The 9829-nt window shown below is 34.0% G+C and overlaps 1 long non-coding RNA gene across 1 annotated transcript; it reads right to left on the bottom strand.

Moving 5' to 3' along the window:
- Positions 1 to 890: 890 nt before the first annotated feature.
- On the bottom strand, positions 891 to 2441 carry LOC143585245 (uncharacterized). Its single transcript, XR_013144525.1, has 3 exons — positions 2292 to 2441; positions 1142 to 1389; positions 891 to 1068 (listed from the first exon to the last, which is right to left on the bottom strand). It is a non-coding gene; the product is annotated as an uncharacterized LOC143585245 (long non-coding RNA).
- Positions 2442 to 9829: the final 7388 nt, after the last annotated feature.

The following is a 9829-nucleotide window of genomic DNA, read 5'->3' as shown; positions in this document are numbered from 1 at the left end:
TCACCGATGGTGAGAGGATCACGACTAACCACAGCATCATGAAAGATATTGGCAAGACACGAATATACTTCTGAATACCATAGGACGCGGTTGTAACAAGGTGGGGTACTATTCGGATGAGCTCTCGAAAACGGTTGGAGTAATTAGAGTTATCACCACCAATTTTCTTGAGTTCCCAAATCTCAGACTCGAGCCTTTGCACCTCATGTTCAAGGCAAGATTCTCTCTTAATTACCTCCTTGAGTTCATCCCAAGGCATGGACATAACCAACTCGGTTCCTTTGAAATTGTTCCACCAAATGAGAGCTCGTTCTTCAAATACGCTCAAGGCGAACTTAGTCCGTTTGGCATTTGGACAATCGCAATGGATGAATACGTTCTCCATTTCGTTGAACCATTGGAGGAGTTTACTGGCATTTTCTTCTCCAATGTATTGGGGTAGTTTAGCACTACTGAAATTCTTGAAGTGGAAGTTGTTTGGAGCAGCAGATGAAGCAGAACCAATGGAATTGAGACTTTAGGGGGTGTTTGGTACAGAGAATGGAATTGTAGAGAAATGGAATAGAGAAATGGAATTGCAGAGAAAGGGAATTGGTCTGGAGAATGAGAATTGACTGTTCTGTTTGGTAGTACAGAGATTTCAGTAAGTAGAGAAATATAGCTGAGAATCATTTCTCTTTTTTGGTACATAGAAAATAAACAGAGAATTATATCAACTTTATCATTAGCACAAGTATTTTTTTCATAACAAATATTTATTAAAAAATAAAATACATATAAAAAGATGCATAAATTCCAACCAAAATATGCATTGATCAAACCAATTCACATACAAAACATAGTGCACAATAGTTTGTTCAGTTAAAGTTAAACGAACATACAAAAACATGCTTTGTTCGTGTTCGTTTACATGCGTAGGCACATATCAAAATTCTAAAACAGACCACCTAATTCTTTAAACTCATCACTTCCTACCTGTTCAGATTGACCGTTACGCCCTCCAATTGTTGTCCTTATTACATGTCCAGCTTCAGTACTCGCCCCATGCACAATCTCTGGTTCACTATCCTGGAACAATAAACTTGATTTTTTGAATATATTTTTAACTCGTTTAACTGTTTATTAAAACGATTATACTTACACTCACTTTGTCATCGCCACGTTCCACTTTATCCCTAAGTCTCATCTCAAGCATTCCCCTTCCCAACCGATCAATTGCAGTAGAGGATTCATTAAATCCACCAACAGTTCTTGATGTACCGACTCCACCATGTCCTAGGCTGGAAGAGGCCATTTTAAGCCTGATGAGAACCAAATATTCTAATGAATGTCACCCTCCACAAACACTTTTGGGACCCTCAAAGTTATTTCACCAACAAACATGTGTTCCTGAAAAAATAATAATCAATGAGGTTTCACATAACACCTGCATAGGTATGCACTACAATAACAAAAATTAAAGAAGATGCACTACAAATACATTAACTTTTATCTTCATCCTTTTTGCACACAAGGTTGGGTAAAATTACCATGGTCACAAACAAGACACATCTAATTACTTTTCCTCTTTAGGCAAGAGTTAAGCATTAAAAAAGCAGTAATCAAGTCCCTAGATAGAGCACAATTCCCATGAACAAACATATTAACCACTGAAGAAAATATGCTTCTATCACAGAACTATTCCCAAAACCTCATTCAGTGTTAAACTAACTCGAACTTATATGCTAAAACAAGATGACGATGCACATAAATTACTAAATCAGTAAGATATATTCCTTCTAAGAACTGTAAATAGTAATAACAAAACCATACACTCCTTATTCCACCTTTGACTAATTATCTCCAACAAATAATTCACTAGTTTCAGTATGCAGTATGCTACAAGAGGCATTATTACATTATATGATGTATAATTTCAAAGTAAGCTACATCTAAAAACCAGAATATAACATTCAGCTGCCATTGAAGTTGCAATAATCACATTAATGTCACACATCCTTTAACAAACTCTTACTATAAAGCAACCTACATCATAAATAATTTAACAATCCACAATCAATTACGTTATCACACTCTAGATTTCACAAAACCACATCAAAATCCCCATAAGATCACTCATCGCACATCAATTAATCATCAAAACAACAATAAACCAGCACAACTAACAATTCACCATAACTCAGATCCACATCTACACAATCAATCACAACAACTAACAATCAATCACCAATCGAGACGGATCAAAGCGGAATTAGGTCATCGGAACAATAATCAGTTACAGAATCACTCACCGGAACGAGAATCGGTGTGAATTAGGAGCAAATTGTGAGCATTTGACAGTTGGTGAGAACTGGATGATCCGATTCGATTGGATTTAGGGCTTGGGGTTTGTTGTTTCTCTCTCCACCAGTTTCATGGAGATAGCGATGAGAGGGGATCTGTTAATCGGAAGAGAATGGAAGTAAGAAATGAAACCCTGAAGAAATGATTTCTCCGCTTTTTTTAGAGAAAAGAAATCAGGGAAATGGAAATGGTTTATTTCCATTTCTCACCTCTTTCTTTCGTAAACAAACAAGAGAATTGTTTCCATTTCCATTTCTCACCTCCCAATTCTCTGTACCAAACACCCCCTTAGATCTGAGTCACGATGGTAGGTATAGCAGCAGCAAATTCCTTGGTGATCCTTGCGGCCAGACGGCGATCATGAGAACCAGAATGACGTTGATTAAGACGATGGTTTCTTAGAAAAGACATTCTACGATGTCCAAAAGTAAAGTTTTATAAGATGAAGGGTATGTTGAGGAAATTGAGAAGTAACATGAGATTAATCAAAACATGAAGTACTTAAAATGTAAAAAAAATTAATAGTTGAGGGTGAAAATTTGAAATGCGTTATGATAGTTTGAAAATATAATAAAATGAATAAGAGAAAACCATTTATATAGTATAGCTAAACGAAAATTGTTTAAAACTTGTGATAACCATGTCTTTATACGTGAAGGATTTGTGTCGAATCATGAGAATCAAAATATTTTGATTAACTGGAATAAGTGAATATTTAAATTCATGATTAAATAAAACCAAGTAAATAAATGAATAAACGAAATTTCTTCGATTGGGTTGGGTTGGGCATTTCATGAGCCTTCCATGCCATTATATTGTCCCAACTTTTTAGCATACCAAAATAAATATGTGAGTTAGGCTTCCCATAAGCTTTTAATGAAATTTTACTGGTCCAACTAAATAACATAACCTCAATTTGTGAGTTGGGTCTCCCATGAACGTTCCATGGCATTTTAAACGGCCCAACAAATTCATGAATTATCAAAACAATAGAGTTGGACGGCTCATGTGCTCTCAGTGGCATTTTAACCATCCCAACTAACTGACGAATAAAAATACGGGCAGTTGGAGCATTCTCGTGAACCACCACGAATGAAAATGCCCCAACAAAACAACAAAATCAAAATGGGTTAAGAAATGGATAGTTGGAGTTCCCATAGATTGACATGGGTTTTACCCCCATCTAAACACTTTAAAAATAATAAGAATATAAATATTTAGAAATTTTTCTCAATTTAGCCACGAACCACTATGAATTCGGTTTTTATATAAGGACTGCAACCGTTTAACTGGTTACGTTGACTGCTTAAAGTTCCGGCCATATAACATTTGTTCCGTTTTGTCCTATAATATCGAGTACGGTGGTAGAGTGATCCCCCAGGTAAGGATTAGCATCTTACTTTCACCTTTGATTCACGAAATCATTTTGCCAAGTCCCGACTCACAGTTCCATCCCCCTTCAAGTTACTACAGAAATTGTTATACTCCCTTGCTTTAAGGTGTGAGAGTAAAAACAAAACAAGGGAAATCTTAAGGAATTCCCCATAAATAAAAGAATAATAAAAATCTAAAGTTTTTATAAAAATTCAAAAGAGAAAATATTTTGAGAGTGAGACGTAGCCTCGGAGTTTGTTGTACATGATCAAATACGTATTAAATAAGATTTAAACCACTTAAATAAATATATAAGGCCACACATAAGCACGTATACGGTCCTAGGCATGCTACTAGGAAAATTTCTAATGACTTATCTTATAGACTTTGGCCCTGATACCAATATGTCATACCCCAAGCTACAGAATGTCAGGGCGCGTATTGGTTCACAGCTCACAAGACACTATATTACAAATTAATATGACAATATCTAACTTACTTTATTAAAATTTATTAAAATTTCAAATCGATTACATGAATTATTCAAGAAAATTACAATACAAGAATATAAATAGAACAAATCTCTTTTATTTAATAACCTAAAGTCCAATAACTAAATATCTTCGTCAACTATCAATCATCCAATATAGCGCCTACAATATGCGTATTAATAGATATATTTTGTCAACGATATGTTGAGTGATATAACCACCAATTTGATATATAATAATAATAAAACAAACAAACCATATGCGTTAATGTGAGTAATACAATTGATGTAACAAGTAGGTGTCGTTTGACCATTTAATGAGATAAACTGTGACGGACCTCTCTGAATGCAATAAAATAAACAATTAATACACATTGCACATAACAATTAATTTGCATACAACACAATAAACAATACATAATTTGTGATTTAAACTGAGATTTGATGTTAATAAATGAGTTTTGGTACGAATACAGCCCCCAAAAAGTACAGATGGAAAATGGGGGGGTAGTGATTAACTAGCCTTATTATTTAAACGATAAAATAAAATATTAAACGAGTCATGCGCCTTAAGCGAGCTAACTGGTTTGACACGAACTGACCTGAAACTTTGATATAGTAAACTATAAGTAAAACGAGAATATAAAATTGCAGTTGGAATCAGATGAAACGGATGTGTAAAACTCAATTTATGAGACTTTAGCGATATAAGCGAGTTGGTACTGTCATAATTCAAACTTTGAGTCAGGAGCCGAGTTCTGACGAGTAAACCCAAAATTTAATGTTGAACAAAAAAGTCTTCTGGACCGAAAGCCCTTAATGGGTTGGGATCAAATTGACCACCGGGACTGCCTTAATTTGAAAAATTGACTGAGAGGTTTTTTTTATATGATAAAAGCCTTGAAAAATGTAGAAGATAACTTACCCGGAAGCTTATTTGAACTAGGAGAAATTCATGGTCAAATGTTTCTTGAACATGAAAGTTAAACCGAACGATAAAATTGATGAAGAAAAACCAAAGACAATGAAGGAGAGAGGTAGAAAACAATGAAGATGGATGTTTTCAGCGATTGTTTAGGTTTTGAAGATGTGATTTGATAATATAGGTGGAGGTACTACTTGTAGAACAAGAAATCAGCTTGATTAGGAAAACGGGTAATATATTGGTAACAAAATCGAGTCGTATTATATCCAAAATCTCGATGGAATCACAAGGAGTGAACCTAGACAATTTACAATCGCAGATTAGTCAACTTGTAGCTCAAAGTTTTGTGATTTGGGGCCGTTTAATGAAGGATTTAGCATTAAACGAGAATCGAAAACAAAATTAGGCTGAACAGTGTCGGTTCATGTGGCGTTAAGGAACATAAGGTTGTTCCTTCGCGCTACGCTAAGGGGCACTTTTAAAAAATTTTGATTATTGACAATATTAATCCATGTAGTTACAAAAATGCACTTGTTAACAATTTCAAGAGATTTTAAGGGTTTATAAGGACTATTTGGTATGATTGAAAGTTATGAAATTATAAACTAAGTTAAACACAATTAATTACTAAAAAATTCACTATATTATTGATACAAAAAATCCGAATTACATTTTCGAATCGGGTAAACAAATACTGATATGAATATGAAATATCTGAAATGTTATAGATAAGATTCGAGCATTATTGGCTACTAACAAATTCATTGGAAGTAAATTTGCATTAAACTTGTGGCCTAGTAAGTCTAGATTTTCTTCTTGAAGTATTTCATTAATGAGAGTGGAATTCTCGTAGGCTGTTTCTACCATGCAGATTTGATTAAGTTTGGTTAAAGGTCAATTTAGGGCTTGGCAAAAAGTCGCATTCAAAAAACTCTAATTTGCTAATGAACCACACAGTATTTTAGCGTAAACGTCATTATTAAGAAACGTACTTGTAACGACGTCTGGAATCATTGTTCCTTCTTGTGCAGTAAGCTGAAAAGCTCGTGCACTTTTCTTAGGTCCATCTGCATTCTTTGCTTTTTTGTCAGGAACCTTTGTCAGATTTGGGCATTCTAGACGGATGTGGCCAGGTTCTCCGCAGTTGTAGCAAACACGGGTTTCTTTTCTTTTGCATTATTCATCTGTATGACCAGCCATTTGCAATAATTGTAATACCTAATTTTCATAAAAGCGCGCAATTTGGATTATTTCTTTGTTGGATATTCATCACAATCAAAATCCTGCAGAGTTTATGTCAAAGATATTTCAAGTGTGATTGAATCCTCTGACATTGAATTCAATGAAAACCATTTCAACATTGTTGATGGTCATAGCTGGTTATTTGAGCATGTAAAGCTCATCAAGTCATTCAAGATATACCCTGAGGACATTGAAGAAAGTGCTTATCAAACAAGTGTTCCTGAAGCAAATGTTGAAATGAAAATTGAATTGGACAAGTTGTGGTCCAAAGTTGCTAATGATGACACTGAGTTTACATTTCAAAGGAACATTCAATTGATAATGAAGAAATTGAGCAGCATGTTGAGACTCGGGAATCATATCAAAATTCAAATACTGAAGATCAAAATTAATCTCCTGATGAACACACTCAACATGATACTCAAACTATGTTTGAATCTTTATTTTAAAATCTCAATTTTTCAAATAATGATGCTTCAACATCCAACACCTCAAATCAAACCATTGATGAACATGATTTGAATGGTGATGAACCAGATTTGAATGTTTTAAACTTACACCCTGATTTGACTACAAGTTCAATCATCCAAACCTCTTTTGTTCAAAGAAATCATCCTCTTGAGAATATCATCGGTGACCTGCATGAAAGGGTTACCAGAAGTGCGTCTAAAAATGAAAATATATGTATATATTTCTGCTTTCTATCTCAAACTGGACAAAAGAATATTGTTCAAGCATTGAAAGATAACACTTGGGTAGAAGCTATGTAGGATGAGTTGGCACAGTTCAGAGATTTGCAAGTCTGGGAACTAGTAGACAGGCAAAAAGGAAAATATGCTATAGGCACTAAATGGGTCTTTAGGAATAAGAGATATGAAAGAGTGATTGTCGTGAAAATAAGGCTAGACTTGTAGCTCTTGGATGTTTGAATGAAGAGGGTATTGATTTTGAAGAAGTGTTTGCCCAGTTGCAAGACTAGAAGCAATTACAATCTTCCTAGCATATGCAACATCAAATAACATAAAGGTTCACCAATTGGATGTTAAATATGCTTTCTTAAATGGAAAGATAGATGAGGAGGTTTTTGTGACTCAACCTCCAGGCTTTGAAGACCCTGACATTTCCTAACAAGGTGTATTAGCTTAGCAAAGCCTTGTAGGGTTTACATCAAGCTCCAAGAGCTTGGTATGATAAGTTATCAAACCATCTTCATGCCAATGGTTTCAATAGAGGAGCTATAGACAAGACCTTATTCAATAAAAGAAATGAAAAAAACTTATTGTTGGTACAAGTGTATGTTAATGACATCATTTTTGGTTCTACTAATTAAGACATGTGTAAAGAGTTTGAGGGTGTGATGAAGTCAAAATATAGCATGAGTTCAATGGGAGAGATGAATTTCATCCTTGGATTAAAAGTTCAACAGAAAAAGGATGGAACATTCACTAATCAATCCAAGTATGTAAATGAAATCTTGACCAAGTTCAAATGCCATGATGTGAAGACAGCCTCAACTTCTATGGACACACATGAGAAAATGATTACTGATGAAAAGGGTGACCATGTAGACCAGCATGAGTACAGAGCCAAGATAGGATCATTAATGTATCTTACTGCATCTAGGCCTGACATCATGATGTATGTGTTTGTGCAAGATTTCAAGCCAATCCTAAAGTTTCATGCATGATGGCTGTTAAAAGGATCTTCAGATATCTGAAGGGAAAGCCAGACTTGGGAATTTGGTACCCAAAGAATAGATTTGATCTACTTGCATACACAGATAGTAAGTATGATGGTTGCAATATGAGTAGAAAATCTACCTTAGGGGGGATGTCAGTTCTTGGGTAATAGACTGGGTCATGGCAATGCAAGAAACAAACTACAGTGTCCATTTCAACTACTGAAGCTGAATACATTGCTACATCTGCTTGTTGTGCACAAGTTCTTTAGATTCAGAATCAATTGTTGGACTATAGGTTGAATTTTCTAAATACCCCTATTCTCATTGACAACACGGTTGCTATGTTTATTGTAAGAAACCCTGTGCAACATTCTAAGACTAAGCATATTGAAATTAGGCATCATTTTATCAAAGACTGTAATGGGAAAGGCTTAATAGAAATGAAGAGAGTGGAGACTAGTGATAACTTTGTTGACTTCTCACCAAGCCACTAGACAAAACTAGATTCAATTTTCTATAAAGGCCTTTGGCATGATAAACTCTGATGAAGTCTAGTTAATGAAATATGCTTCTTGTGCTAATTGACTATCTCTAGCAAGGTCGTAAGAGGTCTCCGTGTGTTTATGTGATTATGCGAATGGTTGTTGTGTGCTTAACTAATTATATATGTATGTGATGTTTGAGTATGATGTTTTATTGTGTTTAATGATCAATTGAAATGTGTATCCAAGTTTTCTGAGTGTTGATTTTGAAATAGTTACTCTACTTGCTTGATTATGATTGGAATGTGAATGTTTTGACTTGATTATGCATTTAGCACTTACATAAAGAAGTACTCTAACACATGTGTTCTTTGAAATGACTATGTTACGTGCTTGCTTGAATTTGTGCAACTTTGTAACTAGTGATCATGTGATTGATTTTGTATGAGGATTTAACTGGTTTTTGCATCAAAATTGTCTCTAGTTTTTGAAACTGATATGTGTGAATAAAAAAATCAGAACAATTTTCAAAATAGTCAAATGTTTTTTATCTAAAGCAAACTTTTGGATTGATCTAAAGCAATCTTTTTGTGTGTTGGAGTTATGATAAGATTATTTAGTTATAAGCTTTAAAGAAGCTTAAAAGGTTTTTAAATGAAAATTTAATTTAGTAAACATATTGATTGATAAAATGATTTAATTTATGAAAGAATTTTGAAGTTTCGATATCTGGTTTGATCGCAGGGTTCGTTTCCGTTTTCACACGGATTTGATTATACAAAACGCGTACAATCCATCCGAATTGTTCGGAATTCTCGTAAAAAGTTCGTTTTTATCAAATTCATCTAAAACTATGATATTTGACCACTTTTGATATTTTGACGTATCAGTCAGTCCGTTAAACATCAAACTGCCGGTTTCGTTAAAACAATAATAATTTAAATCTTTGATTAATCATAACTAAATATGTACCTATATATAAATTATGTAAATTTTTGTAAAATTACATTAAAATATGAAGAATTTTATAAAAGTATTTTCAGAAATTTTATGATTAATTATTTATTCATAAAAATTCATTTAATTGGTTATAATCGTGTAATAAATGGCCCGTTTATATCAAACGACCTCCGAAAAATCCGATAATTTTTACAAATGGCATAAATGTTATTAAATAGCCCCTGCAAAATCTCCAGAACCTAACTCTTTTGAAAAAATGCCTTTTTGTGCATTTTTCGGCTGTTAAAATTCGGTTAAATCATAATTGCACAAACCATACTTAGTCATTTCCA

The sequence above is a fragment of the Bidens hawaiensis genome, unplaced genomic scaffold (genome assembly GCF_021521415.1).
Source record: "Bidens hawaiensis isolate Kalapana, Puna unplaced genomic scaffold, B.hawaiensis_p1.1 tig00033644_1, whole genome shotgun sequence".
Lineage (NCBI taxonomy): Eukaryota > Viridiplantae > Streptophyta > Magnoliopsida > Asterales > Asteraceae > Bidens > Bidens hawaiensis.
Note: the sequence above shows the minus strand (reverse complement) of the source record. Positions and strands in the feature narration are given on the sequence as shown.